The sequence below is a fragment of the Anolis carolinensis genome, unplaced genomic scaffold, assembly GCF_035594765.1.
Source record: "Anolis carolinensis isolate JA03-04 unplaced genomic scaffold, rAnoCar3.1.pri scaffold_7, whole genome shotgun sequence".
In the NCBI taxonomy this organism is placed as follows: domain Eukaryota; kingdom Metazoa; phylum Chordata; class Lepidosauria; order Squamata; family Dactyloidae; genus Anolis; species Anolis carolinensis.
The window spans coordinates 20,500,342-20,514,903 of NW_026943818.1; the positions used below are offsets into that span (position 1 = coordinate 20,500,342).

The 14,562-nt window shown below is 39.1% G+C and overlaps 1 protein-coding gene across 2 annotated transcripts in view; it reads right to left on the reverse strand.

Moving 5' to 3' along the window:
- The window catches only part of LOC100565465 (NADPH--cytochrome P450 reductase), a 51,132-nt gene that overhangs the window by 36,147 nt on the left and 423 nt on the right, over nt 1-14,562 (reverse strand). The window contains exon 1 of one of the 2 annotated variants that reach the window (XM_062960271.1): nt 12,500-12,624. The exons of the other annotated variant lie outside the window; for it this stretch is intronic. The gene's annotated coding sequence lies outside the window, so the exon portion shown is untranslated. Of the gene's footprint in view, nt 1-12,499; nt 12,625-14,562 lie in introns of those variants that run through there. 2 annotated transcript variants of the gene reach the window in all.

Genomic DNA, 14,562 nt, shown 5'->3' on the forward strand with positions numbered 1-14,562 from the left:
ATTTCTGAAATTTACCAGTAGCGGCTTATACTTGACTCAGTGTTTTCCCAGTTTTTTAATGGTATAAGCCTCGGCTTATATTCAGGTTGGCTTACACTTCAGTATATACGGTATTATTATTATTATTATTATTATTAAAAGCAATTATAATACTATGTAAAACGATTTTTGTTCCTGGGTTATAAATATCATTTCCTAAATTGGTTCTATCACAAAAACATGGGAAAAGTTATTTTCTTTTTGCGGGGCACATTTTACTCTAGTTTTCCAATGACTATTTCATCGAGCCTCAACCAATTCAACCTAGTTTGAGGCAGCCCCAAAACAAAGTTTCTGGAGTAGGACAACGACTTTCAAAATAAGGACAGCATAATTAAACGGGAACTAATACTTTCAAACCAGGAAGAGAACTAAAAATAATTTGGTCAAATTTTGTTATATAAAGATCATTGGTCGCCATCTGGATTGCATTGTACTCAATAGGATAATCTTTCCGAAAACGGAGCCAGCTTGTTTTCTATCTCTCAAAACCCATGCAAGTCACACTGAAAGAACAGAGACTGCTCCCTTTGTGTTTGAAGAGGTTGCCGAATGTTTCATTTCGAAATCGGTTTGTTTGAGAGCGCCCATTTTCGAGGTTGCCGCGACACCTCTCCCCATTCAAGCCGAGGATAATGGAAAATCATGCCAACCGACACATCGACTGGACCACTCTTTGGGCCTGTTGCTTTGTGCTCCGGGAGCACATCCCTTGCCGATTGCTTTTCCAAGAGGAAAAGAGGACTATTTGTTCAGATAACCCACTCCTCCTTCCCTTTTGTTTCCCCCATTTCTAGTCCCCTTAAACGACCTTCATCCCTATCTCCGTGCTTATGATTATCTTCTCTTTCCACAAGAGTTGAAGAGTCCAACTCTTACGTAAAGCTCTGAACTGAGTTTCGCAATCTTCGACGAACAATACAGTTCCAAGAGGTTGGATTTTTGGATGTTAAACCGAGCTTCTGTTCTCAAAGGCAGTCTACCTGTCCTCCTCTTCTCCTTCCTAATTTCCCAGGCATCTTTCTCTTTTCCAGAGTGTCTTGCCTCCTCCTGATATGTCTCAATGGGTCCATGACTGTGATTGTTTATTTTATTTATTGCCAATTTTAACCAAATTGTTTTGTATTGTTTTAATGATAATAATAATAAAACTTTATTTATACCCCATTTATACCCCACGGGGACTCGAGGCAGCTCACATGGGGCAAGGCTCAACTAGCACAATTTACAAAAACAGCAGAAAAACATTAAACAATATACAAAAAATAGTAAAACACTGTAAAACAATAAAGCAAGAGTTAATACAGCAGCAAATCAATCAACCACCAAGTACAATTCAGTCGACTTCATTGGTGGGGGGACTGCAGCAGCAATATTAAAAATGATGCATTATAATGATGCGCTTTTGCTGTATTAAGTTATTGTATATAGTTTTGAACTGATTGGAAACTGCCCTGAGTCCCTTCGGGGAGATAGAACGGTATACAAATAAAGTTTTTATTATTACAGTAGAGTCTTACTTATCCAACATTCTGGATTATCCAACCCAGACTGCCTCCCGCTCGGATCCACAGCTGTTTCTCTGGGCAGCAAGGACTGAACTTTTTACGTATTTAATTTCTAACAATGAGGTTATTGTACGTTCATATTATGCAATTCTCTATTTACTTGTAGTCAATTTTAGTAGCCAATTATTATTATTATTGTATGACACACCAAACAAGATAGATATGCTGGATTTCGTATCACAAAATCACAAGTCGAACACTTCCCAAGTGTCTAGGACTGTGTGGTGTATTTTCGGATGATGCACGCAGATCCCAGCAGGGTGGCCTTTTGCAGTTGGCAGATCGTAATTTTGTCAATGTCTATTATTATTATTATTATTATTATTATTATTATTAGCAACATTTATATCCCGCCCTTCTCACCCCAAAGGGGACTCAGGGCAGCTTACAAGTGATGTGTACATACAATTATATTATTAACATAGCACAATATAAGCATTATAAGTTACTATACTGTACTGTAACACTATATTGTAATATTATTAGTAATATTACATGTAATATAAATATACAATTATAATAGTGTATTATTATTATTATATTGTACTGCATTATAACATTATTAGCCAATGTTTTTGTAGTCAATGTTTTCAATACATTGCAATGTGTTGGTGCTAAATTTGTAAATACAGTAATTACTACAAAACTTTACCGTGTATTGAACTGCTTTTTCTGTCCAATTTGTTGTATAGCATGATGTTTTGGTGCTTAATTTGTAAAATCATAACCTAATTTGATGTTTAATAGGCTTTTCCTTAATCTCTCCTTATTATCCAACATTTTTGCTTATCCAACGTTCTGCCGGCCCATTTATATTGGATAAGTGAGACTTTACTGTATTATTATTAATGTGAAAGGGACCTGGGAGACGTAGTAGACCCTATGCCAGACATGGCCCAACTTCAGCCCTCTGGGCGTTTTGGACTTCAACTCCCACAACTCCTAACAGCCGGTAGGCAAATATTATACACAGTCAGCATAATATTATACATTACTGATGCTATTTCTTGCTCCTGGAGTAAAACCTATGGAAGTTGCAAAAGCAAACGTTTCAAAAGACAGGCCATATTGATTGAGAACTGGTTCGATTTGTTGTATTCCTTTCTGAAAGGTTTTCTCCCTCTGGCCATTTTCCGCCCTGAAGAAGAAAGAACGAGCCAAACCGGCTCAGAGGATGGAGGATCACTTGCCGGAGAAAATCCCATGAAACTCGCAAGGTCACCACAAGTTGACAGAGACAGGCAAAGGCATGTACAATCCGCCCTTGGTCCCCTCTTCATGCAATATTCTGCACACAGAACCCCCACGACCAGCAAAAAATGCTGGAGGTCTTTTGGAGGGATTTATAGTTGTAGTTCACCTACGTCCAAAGCACACCATGAACCCAAACAATGATGGACCTGGACCAATCTTGGCATGCATACCCGATATGCCCATTTTGAATATTGGTGATTTTGAGGGGAATTGGCCTGGACATTTTGGAGTTGTAGGTACTTGGATTTATAGTTCACCTACAATCACTCTGAACTCCACCACAGATGGCATTGGACCAAACTTGAGACACAGAGCCCCCATGACCAGTAATATATTGTAATATATATATATATATATATATATATATATATATATATATATATATATAAAAATATTATATTATTGTATTGTATTATATATTGATATTATATTGCATTATGATTTATTAAATACAATATATCATAATGCAATATAATATCAATATATAATACAATACAATAATATAATGTAATACAATATAATATATATAATACAATACAATATATTACAATTGGTGCAGGTTATTGTTTATTGATGTATTGTATATTGTTATTGCTTTGTATTTGATATTTCTGTGAGCTGCCCCGAGTCTCCTCCAGGGGAGATGGTGGTGGGATACAAATAAACTTATTATTATTATTATTATTATTATTATTACTATATAAGAATATTATTATAATAATAATACAATCCAATAATAATATAATAATATAATGCAATACAATACAATATAATAAATACTGGAGGTCTTTGGGGAAAATTCACCTTGATTTGGGGAGTTGTAGTTCACCTACATCCAGAGAGCACTGTGAACTCAAACACTGATGGATTTGGACCAAACTTGGCACACAGACTTGAAATCCCAAAATTTAATTATTGGAGGGGTTTGGAAGGAACTGACCTTCCTTTCTGGGAGTTGTAGCTCACGCACAACCAGGGAAATTGTGACCTCCACCGATGATGGATCTGGACCAAACTTGGCACACAGAAGCCCCATGACTAACTCAACCTACTGGAGGGCTTTGAGGGGACTGACACACCATAGTGGGAGTTGTGGTTTACCCTACATCAAGAGAGCACACTGAACCCCACCAGTGATGCATCCATAGCAAACCTGCCCAACATAACAAACTTTAACAACTGATGGAGCTTCTGGGGGTGAACCTGGCATGATGTCAGTCGTAGTTAATCCACAATCTTATGTATTTTGTACAAGTAAAACACTGACATTCAAATACTCCAGGCAATGCTGGGTACCCAAAGTAGTATATATACATAATATTATATATATATAATATAATATATAATATACTAGCTGTGCCCGGCCACGCATTGCTGTGGCATTGTCTGGTGGTGTCTGTATTTTATAGGCAGTGTGGAAGAGGCCTAAGTGAGGCCTAACTTTGCCTGTCCCCTGGGCTGAGTGGGTTGCTAGGAGACCAAGTGGGCAGAGCTTAGCCTTCTAACTGGCAGCAATTGGATAAAAACAATTATTCCTCTCCCTCTAATTAGGACTTTATTTTTCTTTTCTTTTTGTTGTGTCAACCTAGAGGCATGGATGAGGGGTTGTGCTGTCAATTTTTGAGGTTGTGCGGTGTTTAATTTTGTTGTTTTGTCGGTCGCCAGGATTCCATCACTCTTTTATATATATAGATAATTTTACATATTTTTATATAACATAATCTTGTCTCCTTGCACCAGCTGAAGGCCCCTCCCACCAGTAACATGCTATGCTAATTATATATGTATATATATGTGTGTGTGTATATGTATATATATATACAGTATACAATATAATTTACAATAATATATGTTATAATATATTGTATATGCATATAATATTAATAATATTATTTTGTAATACAATATAATAATATTTATTACATGTAATATTACTAATAATATTACAATATATTAATATACTACAATATAGTAATTTATTGCCAGTATTGTGCTGTGTTAATAATATAATATTGTATATAAATGTAATTTGTAAGCCACTCTGAGTCCCCTTCGGGGTGAGAGGGGTGAGAAGGGAGGGATATAAATATATTAAATAAAATTTAGCTTTTAGAAGGGTGAACACCCCTGTGATGTTTATTTTTCAGTCTGACTCTGTTCAGGAAATTTCACTTCACTTTCTGTCATTTGACAATTGGATTCTGGAAATTTTTGGCTTGTTGTAGAAACAAGGGTTGGAGAGAAAGCTTCGGTGGAAGCACATTTTCCCCAGGATAATAATTCCTGTTGTCTCAGCCCTGTTCTTGACTACAAGTCTTTTGCAAGTTGGACATTTGTAACTCGAGGACAGCCTGTACAAACCAAGCGACTTGCTTTTGGAGAGGCAAACAGTGTCTTTCTCTGAACTTTACCACTCCTTGTCCACACGCTCCTAATTCCAGGGAAAAGTTCAGCACATTCCAGGAGACAAGCCAAGTTCAGCGGCCCAAAGAGAGAGAGAGAGAGAGAAGGTACAATCCTGCAAAGTCAAGGCCGAGAGATAGCACCAGATTGGCCAAAAATTGGCTAAGTGGGCCGGGAAAAGGGGAGACCTGGGGCAAAGAAGCCCATCCCAAATCGGTGCAGTTTCTATGCTCCTTCCAACCAAAAGCTGTGCCAAAACACTACTCCTCAAAGAGGGAAAAAACAAAACACTTCAGGCTCCAAGGGGAATTATATAACAAGGACGGAGCTGCCAAACAACGGGGAGGTGAAAGAATCCAGTTTTTCTCAGGACTGCCAATGAGAGGCCCAGGAACAAATGTGGGCTTGCCAAGCAAAGAGACACACTGGATAGAATTAATGCCATTTGATACCACTTTAGCTGCCCTGGCACATTGCTATGGAAAGTTGGGAGTTGTAGTTTGGTGGGAAATGGTCTTCCATACCAAACGAGTCTTATCCTCAGAGGTTGTGAGGTCTGTTGGAAAATAGGCATAGATATATAAACCTCACTTGCCTAGTTTCCAACAGACCTCACAACCTCTGAGGATGCCTGCCATAGATGGGGGCGAAACGCCAGGAGAGAATGCTTCTGGAACATGGCCTGACAGCCCAGAAAACTCACAGCAACCCAACAACAATAGGGAAAGTAGGAAGGAAAGAGCCACAAAGAGAGTGTAGCCATGGAAATATTGTGAAGTATGCCTTTTCAGAGCTGGAGAAGGGAGAAAGTAAGCAAGCAGCAGTCCCAATGATGCCCTCTACACTTATACAGGAATGAGCTGAAATATTATGGCATTCCTAGTACTGAGATTATCCCCCACCTCTTCAATTTCCTTCTAGTATTTCAAGTACTTGGAAAGAACTTGGAAGGTTTACGAGTCCCTTCGGGGAGATGGGGCGGGGTATAAGAATAAAGTTATTATTATATTATTATTTACTACTGTTTAGATGATAACTTCCATGTTGACTGGAGGATTCTCGCTATTTGTACTCCCCAAATTGTACCATTTCCAAGCTTCCCCCAGACAGGTGTGGGGGAGACTACAAATCCCACTTCATAAACTTCAGTGGGATGATGCAAACTGTAGTCCAACTTCACTTTCCCGGGCACAGAATTGTCATAGGCTGACACAATTTCCTTTTTTTTTTAGTAGAGCAGACGAGCTTTCAATAAACTTATGAACAGATTTGGAAAAGGAAAGTGAATGAGTCACTCAAAGAACGGAAGCAGTGTTGTCGCCAAAGTGATTTTTCACAAGGCATTTCAACTGTTTATGAAATCCTTGCTCCAGGAAAGTTAACACGTGTGTAATATTCAATGCTCACTAGGTCAAGGGGCTCAGACTCCTTTAGTGAAGAGCTTCCTGTGCCACAGCAACAATATTTAAAAATTCTAGAGAATGTTACAAAACCATAGTTATTCCTAATTCACACAAAGCACGGCTCTTCTTCAGAAGGAACCAAGAGCCTTAATTACACAACCTGATCCACCCAAGCAAGACTCCAAGATAACTTCAATGTCCCAATTCAGTATCTCCGCCTTTTAATCTAAATTCCCAATCTTTGTACGTGTCTGAGATTACCTCCAATTGGAGTGCAAGCTTTGGTGTCCTGAATTCTAACTCCCACAAGAAGATGACTAGTCCGGCACAAGGCCTACAGCTCCTATAATCCTATAATCCTCCGCCATACAGAATGGCATCTGGGAGCTGCAATTCTCCAGAAGTAACTTTTCCAAGATGTGCCAACAGCTACTGCAGCTCCTCTTTGAGCAAACCATGACAAAAAACAGAAGATGTTATACAACAGATTGAGTTAGTCCAAAAAAGAGCCACCGCCATGTTAAAAGCTTCCTGTTTGTCGTAATGCTAATGCCAAACAGAATTAACAGCATAATCCCAGCAGTAATTGAGAAAATGATACTTTTTAAAGGCAGTGATTGACACACGTCCTAGACACCTCCCATCCCAAAAGAAAATCAGTTATAACACTATGTAACACCATTTTTGTTCCTAGGTTATAAATGTCATTTCTTAATTGGTTCTATCATTAAAACATAGAAAAGGAGAGACAACTTGCTGCACATTTTGCTATAGTTTTACAATCAGTATCTTGTAAAGTCTTAACCAATTCAAACTAGTTTGTGGCAGCCACAAAAACAAAGTCTCTGGAGTATAACAACTACGTACAGTAGAGTCTCACTTATCCAACATAAATGGGCCGGCAGAAGCTTGGATAAGCGAAAATCTTGGATAATAAGAAGGGATTAAGGAAAAGCCTATTAAACATCAAATTAGGTTATGATTTTACAAATTGAGCACCAAAACATCATGTTATACAACAAATTTGACAGAAAAAGCAGTTCAATACACAGTAATGCTATGTAGTAATTACTGTATTTACGAATTTAGCACCAAAACATTGCAACATTAACTACAAAAACAATGACTACTAAAAGGCAGACTCTGTTGAATAATACAAAACATTGGATAAGTGAAGCTTGGATAAGTGAGACTCTACTTTCAAAGTAAGGACTGTGCAATTGAACAGGAAATAACACTTTCAAACCAGGAACAGAAAAGGTTTCAAATTTTGTTACATAGTGTAATGAAGACGTTTTAATAGTTCATGAAATCTCCGCTTCAGGAAACTAGCATACAATGTTCACAAAAGCAAAGGGGCTCAGACGTCTTTAGTTAAGAACTTCCTGTGCCAAAGTGTCAATATTAAAGAATCTGGTCTACAAGACTAGGCAATAAGTTAGAAATCCACAGATATTTGCAGAGACAAAGCCTGATTCTTCTTCAGGAAGAAGCAATGTTTCTGAATTACATGACCTGCAATTCTAAGCTTTGAGGGGCCATGAAGGAAAGTTACTTTTCTAAGAGTTGGTAATTATTTATTTACGCTATTTATACCCTTGCCTTTTCTCAACCTGGGAGGGGACTCAAGGTGGTAGGAGAAATCCATTAGAAACTAGACTTTCAGATTTCTTAAGAAGTTTAAAGAAGGCTTCAGATTTGGAGTCCATCTTTGTCCAGAATGTTCCTTGTAATTGATTGGCCTAAAAAAATGCTTCAAGTTTTTTTTTACTTTTTGAGAGTAAAGACAAAGGTCTGCTCTGTCCATTTCACATCCATGGATCCTACATTTATGCATTTTCTAAAGAGCAAGATACAGGTTGTGAACTGTTGCCACGTTGAATGGGAGACCTCCAGATCTCCCAATGTTCAACCTTCCTGCTTGAGTCTTAAAGACGCCTCTTTGATGTGAGTGCGTCCATCTAAAATGCCTCCTTCCTGCTGCCTTCTACCTTCATGAGCCGGGTGGTTTATTCCAATGGGTCTGATGTCCAAACCGTAACAGCCTCAATTGAGTCATTTTGTCTTCTAGGGAGAGTTTCACCCTGATTTGCTCTAGGACACATCAATTTGTCTTTCTAACCATCCTCAGTATCCACAAAATTATCCTTCAAGAAGAACTGACTTCCTTCTTGATCCATTTTCTTCATTTTCACATCCATAAAAACTGAAAATACAACAGCATGGACCATCCTTATGTTAGTCTCTGAAGACGTGAGGGTCTTGCTTGTCTCATTCCTTCCTAGCTGCTCCGTCTTCTTCTGATATCTTGATGGCAGTTTCCCTTCTGATTCGTGACTTGAGTGAAGATGTGGACAATCTTTAACTAATGCTTCAAGCCAGTCAAGTGCAGACTTTTGGATCTTGACTTTCATAATCTGACTCTTGCAGCACAGACCACTTGTTCCCCTACCACATCATTGATTCCGTGCAAGTCGTAATGTATTGCCATCAGATCTTTGGGATGGGATATATAAAAACGTGGAACATTCCAAAAGGGTTTGTTCTTGTGACTTGTTTTCTCTTGAAACACTTCACCATACTTTGTTTGTATGCCCTCAATCTGATAATATACAGATGAAATACAGGAATTTTATTTCTTCAGTGTTCTCAATGGCAAAGGTGTTATAAAATCCCATATCTTCTGAACACCCCTTCTTTCAGTAAGACTCTTGCAAATTTTATTCTTGAGATTAGTAACTTTTCAGTATGCTTTCCTTTCTACCTGTGACTTCCTCTTGTTATATATGCCTGTCTTGTGATTTTGTTGTCATATGCCAATAAAGGCCGTGCGTGTGTAACTACAGGTTGCAGATCCCTTTATCTAAAGCGCTTGGGATCAGAGGTGTTTTGGATGCCTTCCCTGGATTTGGAAAGAGCTGGATGCCAAAACACCGCCCCCTTGCCTTTTCAAACAAGAGAAGCCAGGACTGAAAGCTCCAGACTATAACTCCCAGCCAAAGAGTTGCAGGCCAAAAGGAATGGCTTCTATTTGCTCTCACCATTCAAAAAATTTCTTCGTATTGTATTTCTTCCTCCAGGCCCTTCTCATTCCTCCTGTCCCCGAAGGACCAATAAAATCCCAAGAGTACCCAGAGGCCAGTCAGAAATGCAAACACAATTATATTTTAAGGTTCTGTAAATTGTACTGTTTTTGAGTGTCTTAGGCTTCTTTGAGTCTAGTTTTAAAAGAGGAATGTGGGATATCGACATTTATAATAATAGTAATAATATTAACAGCTTTCTTCCATTTCCTATTCCAAGAAGAGTCCCAGACAAATTAGTTTCAATCCCTCACAATAAAAGGGATGCAGATTCTGTGCAATTCTCTTTCCAATAGCTGAACAAAAACTCAAGCGTTAAGTGTCTTCTGGCAAAAAAAAGGACACAGGAATCTAATTCATCAGTCCACCCATCAAAAAAATAACCAACTGAACCAAGCAAGAGCATCTGGCCTTTTCATTACACTATATCACATGATTTGTGTTCCTGGGTTATAAATGTCTATCATAACTGGTTCTATCATAAAAACATGGGAAAAGTTTATTAAACTGACAAAACTTTTTTTTTTGTGGGACACGCTGCAGAACATCCTTAATAACTCATCGAATCTTAACCAACTTCACATAGTTTGTGGCAGCCACAAAAACAAAGTTTCTGAAGTATAACTACTTTCAAAGTAAGGATTGCACAATGAAACAGGAAATAATTGGTTGCTGTGAGTTTTCTGGGCTGTATTGGCTGTTCCAGAAGCATTCTCTCCTGACATTTCATCCACATCTATGGCTGGCATCCTCAGGGGGTGTTGAAAACTAGGCAAGTGGGGTTTATATATCTGTGGAATGTCTAGTTGAGAGAAAGAACTCTTGTCTGCCTTCTACAGATATATAAACCTCACTTGCCACTGTGTATGCCTGCCATGGATGTTGGCGAAACGTCAGGAGAGAATGCTTCTGGAACATGGCCATACAGGCCAGAAAACTCACAGCAACTCAATGAATCCAGCCATGAAAGAGTTTGACAACACAGGAAATCATTTCAAACCAGGAACAGAAGGGTTTTTTTTTCAAATTTTGTTATAGTGTTATTGTTGTCAATATGACATTTGCACTCCTCTTTCCTCTGTGAAGAGAGACCAAAGCAGCTCATGACTGCTTATTAAAAAGAACCCAGGAGGCCATAAAAAAAAAAAACGAAGACCCCCCTTAATGCAAAAAGGAAGTCAGGAATATTGCTAAGACTCTTCTCAATACAAAAAGGAAGTCAGGAATATTGCTAAGACCCTCCTCAATACAAACAGGAAGGAAGTAATAGAGCCAAGACCCCCCTCAATACAAAAAGGAAGCCAGGAATAGAGCTAAGACCCTCCTCAATATAAAAAAGGAAGCCAAGAGTAGAGCTAAGACCCTTCTCAATACAAAAAGGAAGTCAGGAAAATAGCTAAGACCCCCCTCAATACAAATAGTAAGCCAGGAATATAGCTAGGACCCTCCTCAATATAAAAAGGAAGCCAGAATAGAGCTAAGACCCTCCTCAATATAAAAAAGGAAGCCAGGAATATATTAAAACCCTTTCCAATACAAAAAGGAAGTCAGGAATATTCCTGAGACCCTCCTCAATACAAACAGAAAGGAAGTAATAGAGCTAAGACCCCCTCAATACAAAAAAGGAAGCCAGGAATATCGCTAGGACCCTCTCCAATACAAAAAGGAAGGAAGGAATAGAGCTAAGACTCTTCTCAATACAAATAGGAAGTCAGGAATAGAGCTAAGACCCTCCACAATATAAAAAAGGAATCCAGGAATATAGTTAAGACCTTTTCAAATATAAAAAGGAAGTCAGGAATATAGCTAAGACCCTCGTCAATATAAAAAGGAAGGAAGTAATAGAGCCAAGACCCTCCTCAATACAAATAGGAAGCCAGGAATAGAGCTAAGACCCTCCTCAATATAAAAAGGAATCCAGGAATATAGTTAAGACCTTTTCCAATACAAAAAGGAAGTCAGGAATATTCCTAAGACCCTCCTCAATACAAACAGAAAGGAAGTAATAGAGCTAAGACCCTCCTCAATACAAAAAGGAAGGAAGTAATAGAGCTAAGACCTTCCTCAATACAAATGGGAAGCCAGGAATAGAGCTTAAGACCCTTCTCAATATAAAAAAGGAAGGAATATAGCTAAGACCCCCCTCAATGCAAATAGGAAGGAAGTAATAGAGCCAAGACCCTCCTCAATACAAATAGGAAGCCAGGAATAGAGCTAAGACCCTCCTCAATATAAAAAAGGAATCCAGGAATATAGTTAAGATCTTTTCCAATACAAAAAGGAAGCCAGGAATAGAACTAAGACCCTCCTCAATACAAATAGGAAGCCAGGAATAGAGCTTAAGACCCTTCTCAATATAAAAAAGGAAGGAATATAGCTAAGACCCCCCTCAATGCAAATAGGAAGCCAGGAATAGAACTAAGACCCTCCTCAATAGAAAAAGGAAGTCAGGAATATAGCTAGGACCCTCGTCAATATAAAAAAGAAGGAAGTAATAGAGCCAAGACCCCCCTCCATACAAAAGGGAAGTCAGGAATGGAGGTAACACCCTCCCCAAGACAAAAATATAGCCAAGACAACCCTCAAAATACACAAATGGCACCCCGCCCCCCAATCTAACTCCCACAATGTCCCCCATTAAGTCAAAAGTCCGGCCCTTGATTCCCTTCTTTCCCCCCAAAAGAGCACCCCGGAACCAAAGACCCCCGGAACCCCCAAGCCGGGCTCCAATCCCCCTTCAGGCCCTCACCGGGAGACGCTCCACTGAGCCAAAGAGGACACCCGACGTCGAGCGGCGAGAGAGAGAGACAGCTGCGCAGGCTCCGATGCCTCCCAGAAAAGGGCCCCAGGGGGCGGGGCTACGGCTACGGAGCGTACCACTGCGCCGGGAGGGGGAGAACAGGGATAAAAAAAAACCCGCAGCCCCCCCCCCCCACTCCACTCCCCGCCCTCCCTCCTATTTTGGTCCCCTGCCTTTTTCCTTTTGCTTCCCCCACACAAAGGGTTGACGAGGGGAACCATTCCCCTTAAAGGGAAGTCGAGACTCACCGCTGAACACCCCTCTCCTCCCGCAGTGGTAGGCCCCACACAGTGCTCAGCTGACAGGAGGGAAGGGCGGCTGTGGTTTTGCGCATGCGTACTAGCGAAGGAGGAGGGAGGATTAGAGAGCTTGCCCTTTCAGAGGGATTCCTGGCAAAACTGGGCATAGCTTGAAAAAGTTACTTTTCCCGAAGACAACTGTGTGTGTGTGTGTGCATATGTATGTATGTATATATGTATGTATACATAAATACATACATGCATACTGTGTGTGTATATATGTATATGTATGTGTGTATATTTATGTATATAGGTATGTGTGTATATTTATGTATATATATATGTGTGTATGTATATATGTATATGTATATATGGATATGTGTGTGTATATATACAGTAGAGTCTCACTTATCCAACGTTCTGGATTATCCAACGCATTTTTGTAGTCAATATTTTCAATGCATTGTGATATTTTGGTGCTAAATTTGTAAATACAGTAATTACTACATAGCATTAATGTGTAATGAACTTTTTTCTGTCAAATTTGTTGTATAACATGATGTTTTGGTGCTTAATTTGTAAAATCATAACCTGTTTTGATGTTTAATAGGCTTTTTCTTAATCTCTCCTTATTATCCAACATAATTCGCTTATCCAACATTCTGCCGGCCCGTTTATGTTGGATAAGTGAGACTCTACTGTATATATATATGTACTGTATATATACATACTGTGTGTATATTATATACAGTATGTGTTTGTGTGTACATATATGTATGTGAATATGTGTGTATATATATTGCCTATACATATATACATACTTATTACCAATATGTGTGTATGTATGTATATATATATGCATACATACATACACACTCACTATACATATATATATATATATAGTATATAGTGTATAGCGTATAGTGTGTATATATATATATGTATAATTAGCACTATATGCATATATCAGAATAACAATTTATATTTAGAGTTGGATCCCTCCTGACAGAAGGCCATCCAGACTTTGTTAATAATATATATCATAGAATCTTAGAGAGTTGGAAGGGACCCCAAGGTCCATCCAGTCCAACCCCCTTCTGCCATAAAAGGAGACACCATCCAATCCCTCCCGACAGATGGCCATCCAGACTCTGTTAATAATATATATCATAGAAACTTAGAATTGGAAGGGACCCCAATGGCCATCCAGTCCAACCCCCTTCTGCCATAAAGGAAGACACCACCCGATCCCTCCCGACAGATGGCCATCCAACCTGTGTTGAAATATATATATATCATAGAAACCTAGAGTTGGAAGGGACCCCAAGGGTCATCCAGTCCAACCCCCTTCTGCCATAAAGGAAGACACCACCCGATCCCTCCCGACAGATGGCCATCCAGCCTCTGATGAAATATATATATATCATAGAAACCTAGAGTTGGAAGGGACCCCAAGGGTCATCCAGTCCAACCCCCTTCTGCCATAAAGGAAGACACCATCCAATCCATCCCGACAGGGCCATCCAACCTGTGTTGAAATATATATATATCATAGAAACCTAGAGTTAGAAGGGACCCCAAGGGCCATCCAGTCCAACCCCCTTCTGCCATATCTGTATTTTATAATGCGTTTTATGAATGTTTTATGTAAGTTAATTTTTAACTGATTTATAGTGTATTGTACAGGTTTTATATGTGTGTTTTATTGTAAGCCACCCTGAGTCCCCTGTTGGGTGAGAAGGGCGGGATATAAATATTGTAATAAATAAATAA